At 35.9% G+C, this 14,011-nt stretch overlaps 1 protein-coding gene across 1 annotated transcript in view; it reads left to right on the top strand.

Moving 5' to 3' along the window:
* b3galt1b (beta-1,3-galactosyltransferase 1b) overlaps window positions 1-14,011 on the top strand; it is a 111,846-nt gene that overhangs the window by 90,755 nt on the left and 7,080 nt on the right. Inside the window, exon 3 of the mRNA XM_088930480.1 lies at window positions 157-271. The gene's annotated coding sequence lies outside the window, so the exon portion shown is untranslated. The remainder of the gene's footprint in view (window positions 1-156; window positions 272-14,011) is intronic.

Here is a 14,011-nt window from a genome sequence, read left to right as displayed (position 1 = left end):
AGGTGGCTAAAAGAAGCTGGAAAGCCCAGTGCAGATTTCAAACCAAAGATAATTGCCTTGGTTTTGTGTTGATAGTTTTTGTTGCAGCTCATAAAAGCACTTGAGACCAATTATTTATGAATTTTACAAATGATTGCTGTATGTTTCACATTACAGGTGTATGGAAACAAAGGATGGGTTTTATAATGCCAGGAGGAAGAAGAGGGGCAGACAGGAGCTGAACGATTGCCACAAAAGAACCTGAATCTTGCCGTTGGTCTGACATCTTCAGGTACCTGTTCATGTACAAGAGTCTATGCTCTGTGCCTTTTCAGATATTTAAAGAGTTCTCACTTCATCGCATGATGATTTTTATTAGTTTAGACATGTTTTATTATTTAGTTTTAACTCTAGCTTAAAGAGAATTTAAAATGATCAGCAGTGGCATTCTGTTAGATGCACTCTGGTCTATTTAAATGGGATCAACTCGGAAACCACATGCTTTTTTCTTTGACAAGCCTAAATAAATAATGCAGAAGACTCATTAGAAACCTCAGTCCATTCTTCGTAATGCAGTTGCTGTGAGCGTGTTTGTGGATTGTGGTGGCATGATGGTGGTTGAGTGTTAAGACATTTGTATATCTGTAATGAGCACAACAGCAGCCTGACTTTGTACTGTACATGTACTGACATCACAGATATGAAGTGCTCTTGCCAAAAATATTTAATCTAAGATTTTAAATTGACCTATACTACTGTAGCCTAGAATTTCAAATGAATGATATAAATACTGTATAAAGCAAATTATGTACTGTATTTCCACTTTCACAAAATTCCATAATTTAGTGAATTTAATCAGAATTAAATGTAGAATGTAGAATTATTTGTGTATAATTATTTATTATTTACTTTAACAAGTAATTCTTTGAAGATATTAGGTAGTATATATATAAAGTCAAATAAAAAAAGGCCATATTATTATATCTGCTCAGATCAATGTGTTGATGAACATTTGCAGATGAACTTTCTCCTGCTGCAATGATTAAGTATAATATTATGGAAAAATGTCAAATCCTGTATGTCAACAACCAGAAAGTCAGAATTAACCATTGCTAGTCCAACTTAGTTACTACATTAACAAACAGTCTCACCATTTAAAATAACATTGAGCGTTATGGAAATGTGGAAAGGATGCTTGATTTCCTTAAAAAATTGCTCTTATTTGATGTATATTTTTTGTCATCACTTTATGAAGATTCCAAGTTTCATTTGTAGTGTTCAATGGAAATTTATATCATGACTAGGGAATTCTGGTTATGCATACTAAATGCTAAAAAAAGATTTAATCCTTAGTCTGATATACAGTAACTGCAGGGAACAGTGAATATTTATGCACAATATTTATATACATTGTTCTGACCTCCTTATATCTGAGATCTGAAATTAATTACTAATGAATAGACCTGTCCCCTAATGTATCTTTTTACCTTTTATAAGAACGTAATATTGATAAATTATGCAAAAATAAACTTCATCCACCCATTTTCTATATGCTTTATCCAATACAGGGTCTCAAGGGAGCCAGAATCTATGTCCCCTATGCCTAATTGAAAAATTATACTGTACTAAAACACATACCAAGGAAAATACAGTAATATACAACTAATGCTAAAACTTATTTAAAAATGTATTAATAAGACCTTTAACTAAACAAAGTTCAGTCTTCTCAACACATTGATTCACAAAGTGCATATATCCAATTGTAATATATTTTAAACATTCAATAGGCTAAATGTTTTTGAAGCCATTTATTAAAAAATGTCACCCTTATAAATAAAACTCCCGTGACCATTTCCAGGTTTCATGTACAATTCAAGGCATCTAGCAAAGCAGCGCAAATTAGTTTTCTACTGTTATGTCTGTCACGAAGCGTTCTTTCAGGACCCTATGCAGACAACACAATCCGGGGGGGGGGGGGGGGGGGGAGTGAAGAAAACACGGGGAAAAAAGCATGCAAAGGGCTGGAAGAAAACAGGGGGCGTGTACATGGTCCTGGTGTTCAGGGAAGGTGTGGCCGAGGCAAACTGTCCAAGGGAGTCCAAGGCAAATCCATGAGTGTAGCAAAAGTCCAAGACCGGGTAATCCATCCTGACAGACAAACAGAGTTAAAAGCCGGAGCGGGATTTGGCAGAGGGTCGGGGGAATAAAAGGGGGTAACGGGACCAGACGCTCCCTAATCCCAAACTCAGATGGTCAGGAAGCCGTGATGAAGCCTATGCCATCAAGTCACTCCTGGTCTCGCGGATAGGCAGGCTTCCGGGCGTCCATCTTCCAAAGTGAAGCCTAGATTGGCAGGAACATTTGGCTTTCAAAGCACGCGGGACAGGAACTGGAGGCAGGTGCAGGGGATCAGTACTGAACAAGGAAGGGCTGGAGCGTCCTTAAGAGGAGGGGTTTACGATCGTGACATATCAGTCATGTTTTGCAGTTTCTTTGGTGGTTTATTTGTGCTCTTTGACATTGCAAATATTTGCTTTCTTTCAAAGACAGTTTGTCTCCTGAAAATAATCCTGTGTGTAGACATAAAATTCTTTCTGGCTTTATTGAAACTCTCAAAGATGAAATAATCAGTAGGAAATTACAGTGTGTTATGATTTTTGTCATTATTTTATTTTAATTGTTCTTCAGCATTCACCCTTCAGTTTTCCTTAAGCAGTAACATTTTTCCTGTTAACCATACAGATATAAAACTTAAAAGTATCAAACTGAAGGGAGAAAACTCACCTATAACAAATACAGCATGACTTGTCTACTCATGCGAGTTAATTCCTGTATGTCCATTGATTGTATTTACCTGAAGACAACAGTCTGAACAGGCTATCAAGTTTCTAATGTAACGGAATTTCCAGTATTCTACTATTGCCTGCTAACAATCATTCAATTATCTGTTATCATGCTGAATCCACAATGCTGTGAGCTTAGCAGGATTTTTTATCATCAATTCCATTTTAATTAAAATGCTGAAAGTAAAAGGACACTTCAGAACTTAACCTCCCCAAGACCTTCATGCTCCATTAAAGATAAAAAAAGCAGCAAGGTGTCTTTTCACATATAAAACTGTAGTAAACTTGGAGAACATATTGTATAGTCAAATATAAAAAAAATGAATATAGTTTTTTTTTCTCATGCTTGCAGTTATTTTTTGTTTGGCTTTTCAGAGCCTGCTGCATATGAATTTTTAACATCTTAGAAGAGATACACCTTGTATTCAGATAAATATGATATAATTATAATGTTATGAAATATTCTAACCAGTGCCCTAGCATATAGTTATTCCTTAGATAAGCCTCATTTTATTTTTTATTTTTCAGTATTTTTTTATTTTGCTTCAAAGAAGTGTTGAAAAATGTCCCCTACATCGGTGTAGAAACAATCCCTTTAAAGTATAAATTAAAGAGGAAAGAATTAATAACAAGTTGACTTTGTTAATTTGGATGTACCCAAAAAGAGGAACTATGCAGCTAACAATGGCTGAGTACACCTAAAACACCATGTGTTAGAACATTTGACAGAACATTAATTCAGGTTTTTTCATTTAACCATCTGATAGTATACAGTATGTGCAATACCTTATTTTCATTTATGTACTATATATTTGATGTCCAATATTTTTTCTCAAACTGTAAAGCAACGGGATCTGTCTTGTGCAATAAATCTCTGCAGCTACAGCACAGATTGTACCAATTGTGTATCCAACACAATAGGACTTGTTTATCTGTTTCTCCCATTCAGGATGCATTTAAGTACTCATAAATGCCAAAGGATGTTCTGCTTGCCACTCGGTTTCTGTGTAATGTATGCATTGATCCATTAGAAAGCCTTTCATTCTTTTTCCCATTTTACTTTCATACAGTATATAGGATTGTAAATTGAGTCCGGCACCCATTAAGCTAGAAACGCCTTTATTGGCATTGTGTTTGACGGATGTGTCTATACTTTAACATTTCACCATAAATCAAGGCATTCCTCGCTTGTGTAAAGAAAAATATAATTAATCCTTTTACACAAAAGACTTCAGCAGCTCTCTAAGAACAAGAATTAACATTGCTTTGTGGCAATTGATTGTGACTGTATTCTTGACTGACAACAAATTTAACTCTTACCCTAGAAAATTATTATATATTTCACTAAGTGTTTAGACACTCATTCTGATGTTTCTGTTTTATCCTGCTGCAGTTCAGTGTAAGATAGCTCTCTACATCTCACATAATTTTGTGTTGCTGAATATCTAATGTTATTGTTTTTGTATTACATATCAATCACATTTAATACTGTTGTAATATTTAAAACTGTCTTTGAAACAGTCGAGACTATTGTTAAAACTGGAAGAGCTGAAATTTGTCTTTGCAATCTGATGTAGGCAGACAAGAGAGATTTGCACGTATACTATCAGACTGGTAGATAGGTATAAACTGAACTGTTTCATGATGTTTCTGACAAATGTCCTTCTCCACTTGTTTGGAAAGAAATGTAACCAAAGTGGTATGAACTTGTTCAAAACTGTCTTTGCCTTCTGTCATTTATCTGTGCACAGCTGTTCAACCTACTACTAAAAGTCAAATAGAAAGACACTGTTCAAATGTCTTAAATCAGCTCCATTTCCTGTGTCCCACCATTCCTTCATTTGCCTGAGAATAAATATTTATTTATTCTTGTGAACCATGTCTCCAAAGATCTTTTCAATATCAACATACTTCAGTTAATAAGGACAGAAGCATAATACACTTTAATCAAATTGTGGTATTTTGTGCATTCCAATTAACATTATCACCATTTATTGTTCTCTGATGAAGTTTTTTTTCAACATTAGTTTTTTAGACTAATGATGAAGTGCTCTGCTCTTTTTATTACTCTGTAACTAAAACATTTATACGGTTCTCAGTATGTACATTATGTGCATTGGTGTGTTGCCAGTTAATTTACTAGTAGTTTTTCAATGTTCCTGGACTGACCCTTGTGTTTTCAAGGGTGCAGAGAATGTGTGTGAGTGCAATTTGAGTACAGTTATGGCATAACATGGTGATGTATAAACAAAGGACTGTGTACACAATAACATATAATTACATTGCTTCATTATTGAAGAGACTATTTAAGTCAGGATAGGTAAACAGTCATAAGGTAGCAGAGCATGTTCTTTCTGTTGTGTGGCCCTCTTTTCAGACACACATACTGTATCACAGCCTGCCTCTTGTTTCCAAAGCAACCAGAATCCCTTGTCAGTCATATAAATTATAATTAGTTACGAAATGGTGGATTTAAATGCAGTCACTTTGTCTGTAAATTTGAAGATTAGATACTACATGGAACACTTCATTTTTTCCATAAAATTAATGCTGTTTTTAATCAAATGACTTAAAAGGTTTTACAAACATTTACAATAAATAAAAACCTAGCATTATGAGTATGGTTTTGTCCTCTCTTTGTTAAAAGATTAGCAATCCATGTGAATGTATAAAAAGACATTACAAGAAAAGTAGTTTCTCTTGTTCTTGTCACAGCATTAAAATTTCCTTTAATGGAATCGCAGAAATAAGAATGCATTCTTTTCTGTCATGTGACAGTGAGAATATTACTGAGAAATATAATTTGACTGCCATTCTGAGATTTATTTCTGCATTTATTAGTATTTCAGGAGTAATGGCCTTTTATATGTAGAGTGATTATATTAATTTCATTAATTGTAGGTGAATATCAGTTTTATAAACTTAATAAAGGCGATTTCTAAAAGGTGAAGAAATTGTTAGATTTCAACCTACATACATATGTAAATGAGCATGGATATGAATCATACATTTTTAACTGATGTCATAATTTGAAGACTGCTTAATGAGCAAGAAAAACATTATCTTCAAAAGTTACCTTATGAATGAAGGAAAAGTCAGAGGAGATACTTTCTCAAAAGCAAAGTATCTCTTTCTTCTGTGGCTTATTGGCTGTGCATGCTTGCTTTGTATTAAAACACTTTTCATGGTTTTTCAGGGCCAAGGGCCCTTAAAAAAATTAAAATAAGCAGACATTTCACTTTGATTCAAAATCACTGGAATGGTGCAATTCAAGAGCAGTTTATTCTGTGCAATATTAATGAGAATGTTGGCTCCCAACATGATCATCTGATTAGAAATGTGTGTTTTTCTTTTTCTGCAAACAATACCATTACAGTGTGTCTACACTGACATTAATCTAGGTGGTGTTCTGCGGCTATAGACATCTCAGAAAAGTGGACATTCTTTACTTTTTGTACCATGTTTAAGTTGTCTAAACATTTGTATACAGTACGTTTAGATACACAGGATATATTTTCAGACAGAGGCCCAATGGAGACATTCAGTGAACCAACAACGAATCCTTTTTTTTTTTTTAAATAATGTCATAATAATTCTAAAAAGATCTTTATACAATGCGCTTAATATTCTTTTCATTTCAGCTGACATTTGGAGGTCATTCGTGTAATGAGCCTAATGAAAAAAATAATTTTAGCTGCATATTGATTTACAGTGGCACAGCAAAGAAGAGGTACTCAGCCTCCTGAGTGGTAGAACAGTAATGGGAACGCGCTGCAAGAGAATGAGACTCGAGAACGAGACTGCAGTGCTAGGCAACAGGGCTGTCAATCCAAGTCAACATTTTTATTTAATAAAATACTAACGTCCTCAAAGAAATGTTGCGAGCAGTGTTTGCAGAAAGAGAGAAACTACAGTAGGTGACTGGTTGGTGTCTAAAAAAGATTTGGGAAGTGATGACTGAGAGAAAATGTAAGAGAGGGTAACAAATTGAGAGTGCAAGATTAAGACTAAGGACAGTAAGTAATAATATAAGATGCCAATAAGTTAACTTACAGTATATCAGTTCTGTCTGGGATTTTGGAGTTGGGAGTAGCTGACAACCTACAGGATCTAGTGTTCATCCAATGGAGAGTGGTGATGGATTACCTTTCGATATGTAGTATCTTTAGATAGATGGCTAATGTACAGTATCTATAGAAAGTTATTTGTTTCCCATCTCTGTTTTTGGTTTTCATAGGAAGCTAGAGATGTATCAAAGGATTATGCTTGAACACTGCAGAAATCTCAGTCTCCAACTGCTTTATACTATATCTGTTGGAGCAAGACCAACATAAGGCTGGTTTTCATGATGCGCGTGTAACCTAGAAATTGAATAAACTTTTACTGAGGTGTACAGAAGCTAAATGGGATGGAAAGTTTTTATAGTCTTTTAAAATCACTTGCAGACTGTGTTACTGCTTTCAGTAACAGCCCTTGATTAGTTTTTTTCTGACTGTAGAACACTTAGCTGAGATGCTGAATATATTAGTGTCAAAACATGTATATAATTTGCAACAATTCCAATAGATACTTTCTGTGTATGGGATTTAAATGCATTTAATTCAATGTCTGAAGAGGATCTAAAGAATTCTAATTAAATAAAGAAAAGTGCAAACGTCGTATTGAACGTATAGAAGTCACTTAGTGATTTCTAAATGAAGCATATGCAGCTACAGTATGTGTAATGATGTGTAGTTTCTATGTCTTGTTTTATGTACCTAAGAAAAGATTTATTAGAGTCACTGTGTATCTGAAAACTGATCACAAAAGCCCATATCGAAATCAGCCTACCCACCAATTATAAATTATGTACCCAGTACTTGATTTTGTCAGTCAGAGCTTTCCTGCTGCTGCAGAACATACAGTATACAGTATCTGTCATTAAGTGCTGGATTTGTAAAATATTTAACAGGCAGACCACAGTTCTGATTTAATCCAGACCCAAGCCTGATTAAGGATATAGTCTAATTATTTGCTACAGTAAGTTTGAACTTTGGTGTTAAATGTACACATTTAGTAATTTTTACTGCAAAGAGTAACTTCAATTCTATGTTTAATCTGTTAATCAATTGATGCTTTTCTTATTGGTGTCTAAGCAGAATCTTTTTAATGAAGCTCCAAGGATGACAGTAGCAATTAAAATGTTATTCTGGTGATGTGTTCAAAGGTGATGGGGTACAGTATGTTGAATTTTTCTAAACAAAAAAACCTGAAGAACATTGTTACATGAAACAAATCAAGAAAACTGGAGAATTTCAACTATTACTATTTGGCAAAAATAATTCAACTGACTTTTTACCCATGAGAGAGATATCTAATCTATTAAATGCAATGGCATCTGTTGTTAAAGCCCAGTCTTGTACTGAAGGCCAAAACTGGGACAGAACAAGGATAATCATTATTTCATTTCGAATTCACCGGTTGCATAAACCTGTCAATTTGAAAAGGTTGAGCTTGCTTTTAGTTTTCATTCATAGTCATGATACATTTATTCTATGATTTCAGTTTTTACATTTGGTACTGTATATAAAGGGTGCTTTTTTTCTTCAAAAACATTGATTTGTTATCAAATGACCCTCATATTTTTGACACTTTTCTAATATCATTTCTGTAAATCTGTAACCGTTGTACTTAAAACTAATATCTTAATTTTTTCTTCTTCAGAGATATTTCAGTATTTATATATTGTCCAAGCAGATGATAATACCACACAGAAAAGTAAACAGGAAGATAAGACATTCCTGCACCTTTGCTGTTTCTCTAAAAATTTTTCCTTTTTCTACTTTTCAGCATGGAATTAACCTCTTTTGATTCCTTTGCAGCTTGCATGTTGACACAGAACCCCAATCAAATGTTTATATACTGTATAAATCAGTTAATATATTAATCAGTTTAGGGGTGCCAGATATTTATCAACTGTGTGATTGCAGCCAAGAAGACTAAGTAATATCTTTTAGATCAGAGGTTCCCAAGCTATTACAGCTCGCGCCCCACAGGACCGACCATAAAATCCTCTGCAGCCCATACAAAGACCAGGCCATTCTCACCATTTTGAAACGGCTAGCACTATACCTCAGCAGTAGCCTAATTGACACCAGTAATCAGTGGAAATGTGCATATACAGGCTACAAACAATGGCTTTACAAAGACCTTTTATTGATTACAGAAGGAGTCCAGTCAGCACCTCACAAAAAAAATAAAAATAATAAGAAATATTGTAAAAACTAAGGCACCAGTACAGCTCTTTCTTCATTATGATATCTCACGCACTTAACATTAGCCTTGTCACAAACAAAACTGATCGGGCGGTATCAAAACGAACTGAAAATATTTCCAGAAGCGCATGATAGCCTTCTGTGCTACAATGAACTCATAAAGACGTTGAGAAACACAAATATGCACAATAACGATCAGAACAATAATAAAACAGAAGTAGATGTTAATTCCCCATCCGTTACATTATATTCAACATGTAGATTTTCCAATGGAGGAATGAATGCACAGTCACTCAATAGCCTACAACTAGTCTGGCTTTAAACACACGCACCTTCTTTCTGGCTCACTTAGTGAGAGGGCTTGTGCTGTTTGACAGATACCAAATGCTGGATGTTGGGCTGCAGAGAGGAAAGCTGCCAGCGGAGGTCTGGCTCAACATTAAGCTTACTCCTGTATTTGGTCTTTAGTGCCACTAGCACAGAAGATCCAGTTTCACAAAGATCTGTTGGCAGAAACGGTATCAGAAATCTCACTGCTTTGTCCGAAAGATCAGGATACTCCGAAGTAACATGAAGCCAAAAATGTGCTAAGAATTTCTGTGAAAAAGATCAATTTTAAAGCACTGTCACAGGACAGGTCCACAAGACTGTCTTGCTCCTTTGCGCCCAAACTTGCAAGAGCCTCTTCACGTAGGTTTATACTGTAAAAGGATTTTCAATTCAGCTGAACTGAACATCGGGAGCCGGGAAGTAGTCTCGCAGTTGGGTCCCCAAACTTTGCAGTTGCTCTGTAATTAACTTTGTGAATGATGCTGGTAGCTGGGTTTTTTCTTTTGTTAGAAAATCTGACAAATTTTCAAATGAGTCGTAGTTTGACTGGTCGATACGTTTGGCCCACATTTCCAGTTTCTTTACTGTGGCTTCTATTTTACTTTGGATGTGAAAAATCATAACTGCTTTACCTTAAAGACCAAGGCTGAGTCCATTAAAGTGACTGAAAATGTCCGCAACATAAGCCAATTTAGCAAGCCACACAAAGTCATTGAAACGATCTGTGAGAGATCAAATTTTGAGTCGGATAAAAAAATTCTTACTTTGTCACGCAACTCAAAAAGCTGAGTAAGCACCTTGCCCCGAGAAAGCCATCGTACCTCAGTGTTTAGCTGAACATGATCACTACCCATTTCATCACATAGCTCTCGAAATGTGCGTGACTGTACAGGCCTGCACTATATGAAGTTGACTATTTTAACTGCCTCATCCAAAACGCTCTTAAGATCTGCTGACATTTTTTTGGCAGCCACCCCTTCCCTATGTAAACTGCAGTGTACAGATGTCACAAGCGGTGCAGTAGCTTTCACACACGAAATGACCCCGCTGTGTTGCCCCATCATTGCTTGATCGGTGCTCACTCCCACACATTTTGACCATTCTCTCCCATTTGACACAATAGACGCATTCAAAACATCAAAAATGGCTTCGGCAGTTGAGTGTGTAGGTAAAGGCTTAAAGAACAGAAAGTGTACTTCCCCATTGTGTTCATATCTAACATACACAAAGAGATTGGAAAGGTTTGCAATAACTACAGTAGAGTCGTCCAATTTCAGAGCATAAAAGCGTCTGTCTCGCACTCTTTGTAACAGCTGCTGAGTTACTGTACATTTTGTGCCGTCTCATTAATTCTTCGTTCAACGGTGTTGTCTGAAAGTGATATTAGATTTAGCTGCTTGAGGTCCTTCTCTCCTAACATGACACCAACCATCTCTTTAGCAGCAGGCAAAAGCAAATTCTCCCCAATTGTATGAGGCTTTCCAGCCTTTACTATAAGCTGCGCTACACGGTAGGAAGCTTCAACTGCTTTAGTATTTTCGCTTCCCACTCAAGCTGATTCAAGAATTTTATTCTTGCTTTGGTTAAAAAAACTCAATAGGTTTGGACACATACTTGTTTTGGCTTTTTGGCCATATTTGTTTGGCTTTAAAGCCTCATAACACTTTGGAAAACACAACAAACACCGGCAGCGGCTCGTTCACAGTTCCCACGCACGTAAAGCCCAGAGCCAGGTACTCACTGCAATATTTTCTCTTTTTTAGTTTCAGTTTGGATTTTGGGCTATCAGTATGAGACACCGTAGATAGGCCTTCCTCTGTGTCTTTCCTCATAGGAGAACCAAACGCAAGCCACTTATCCATGACATGAAGCGTAGTTAGGCAGTTATACTACATTCTGCATTAGCTTTCTTGTCATGTCACATATAATGGCGCTAAATGGCGGTCAGCATGCTAAGCCATAATATCTATAAAATGTTTATATTATATATATTATGTTATATATTTACGACTCTTTTACAATTACAACATAATTTGATGGCCCCCCTGCAATACGCCGCAGCCAACAGGTTGAAAACCACTGTTTAAGATCATAGGTGCCTTTCTACATAATTTTTTACTTTTAACCTTTTGACATGTAGTGTCCACAGAAAAGGGGGAAGGGAGTAGAATTAGAATTTTAGTACTTTTCAAATTACAGCAAGATTTCAGCAGTTCATTCTTTGTGATACTTGCTTGTCCCCATTGGTGGAGCCTCATTTTTATATTATAGTTCCAGTCCACTGTAGAGTAATGTGGTCATTGCAAACTTTTCAATAATTATATTTTGTAAGCTACGAGGAATATACTGTATAACATTAGCAAATATGTTTAGAGAGCATCATATTTGAAAGTAATACAGATATATATATAAAATAAATCAGAAATAAAATGCTAATGTGGCTGCAAAACTCCAGTGTAATTAAAGTAATAATCATTCAAACGAATGTTAATTTACCTTCAATCCTTATGTTAACCTTTACTGGATAATAAAAAAAATATATTATTCAATGAAGGTTAAAATAAGGATTTAAATTCTAACATATGTAGGTGTTCGTGAGTTGCTTACTTCAGTGGTATTTGATCTCTCCACATTCAAATCAGCAGTGTCTCCTTTCAAATGCTTAATGCATTCACATAAAGGTAAGCGTCAATGTTTCTGCTGACTTCTCTCATAAAAAATCGTGTCCTTCAAGGTCACATATTGCCTGTAACAGCAATAACAAATGACTCTCTAAGGTTCCCCTGCCAGTAGGTCGCTAGGAAAGGAAAAAAGAAAATCAGTTTAAATGGACACATTTTTAATATCCTTCTAGGACAAATAGCAATGCAGTAATAACATAAGGATCCATGAATATGATAAAATGTTCTACATCTCAGCCTTGTTATAAAGTCAGTGTATATTTTCTTGAGTTTAAGGATGTTAAAGTACCAAATTCCTTATTAGAAAAAAAGACATACTAACAAAAAAAATGACATACTAACAGTACTTAAATATACCAAAGTCCTTTAAAACACTAATATTCTTACAGTGTTGAAAATCAAAGCTTAAAGGTTGGTACAGTTTCTCTGTTCAGGAGTAAAGGGAACATTCTGGGGGGAACCAGTTTTTGTGATTTCTTTTGTCAAAAATGGATCAAGGCCAGAAATAAACAACACAACACTCCCTAACACTGGTACACCCCCCTACTCCCCCACCAGAGTTTTCTACTAAAGAACACGTGTACTGTTCAGAGCATATCCTGCCTTGCACTTGTTGACTTAAATAAAGTCAAATAGTTATTATAGAAGTGCTGAAAAATTAGGATTTGACCACAACGACAGCAATCCTCCATGCCTTCATCAACCCCTGGGCTCCATGGATGTTAACAGAAGAGAGCTACAGTACATATACATTGAATACTGTCAGGAGAGCATTCAATGATGCAAAGACAGAGAATGAGGAGACCTCCAGTCTTTTTATCTGCTTTGAAACTAGCCAACCAGATCCATTTCTACAGCCTGGAGAGGCCAGGACTGGAGTAAGCATTTAACAGTACCAGATGACAGTGAGGAATATTTTGGTTTAGAATACTAGACAAAGAAGTGGAATAATGTTTCTTTAACCACACAGAGAAACACAAAACTTGTGTGAAAATATACCCACAGTGCTCTCTGAACAAAGCGTACACATAGGATTAGGGACAAGTTTCATGTGATGGGGGCAGCTCTGTGGCTAAGAATCTGTGGCTGGAAGGTTGCCGGTTCATATCCTGCGGCCGGCAGTGGAATCCTACTCCGTTGGGCCCCTGAGAAAGGCCCTTAACCCCAACTGCTCCAGGGGTGCAGTATAAATGGCTGACCCTTTGCTCTGACCCCAAGCTTCTCTCCTTGTCTTTGTGTCTCAAGTTGGGATATGCGAAAAAAGACAAATTCCTAATACAAGAAATTGTACTGTATATGGCCAATAAGGTGATCTTATCTTATCTTATATAATAGTGTCTATGAGGAGCCAAATACACTTTGTGAAGAAAAGTTAAGCAAATCGTCCAATTGGGGCTTTGGGTTAGGGTTCCGGAAGGCAAATTTATTTGATTCCAAAGATTTTCCTCATTGGTAACATTCAAGGACTTTTTTTCAGATGGTGAGTCATATAATAATCTGCTAAGAGTTTATAAAAGCCCTGAAACAAAAATATTCCATTCCCTTCATTTTTTACCAAAAGTCCAGCACACTGTTTTAACCCATGTGTGTAGATAAACCTACAGTACAGTCAAACTTGTTCCTCGGGGGACACCATAAGTACATACCGTAGAATGGATATGTAAGCCAAAAACAGAGCCAGATACTGGAGATCATTTTGGAAGTGCAAGTCCTGGCCCAGATGTAGACTAAGCACATTTGCTAGAATGAGAATTCAATTATTGCTTCAAACTGAAGACATAATCACTTGTAAGGAGTTAGTGATTATGAAAAACAGAACAAAGTCTCTCCTGAGACTTTGTCAATCTTTCTACTGAACTCCAAAGATTAATTCCATAATACAGAACCAAATTGAAATTTACAGTATCTAAGGGGAACCCTACTA

This window comes from Atractosteus spatula, chromosome 13 (genome assembly GCF_055471065.1).
Source record: "Atractosteus spatula isolate fAtrSpa1 chromosome 13, fAtrSpa1.hap1, whole genome shotgun sequence".
NCBI lineage: Eukaryota > Metazoa > Chordata > Actinopteri > Semionotiformes > Lepisosteidae > Atractosteus > Atractosteus spatula.
Note: the sequence above shows the minus strand (reverse complement) of the source record. Positions and strands in the feature narration are given on the sequence as shown.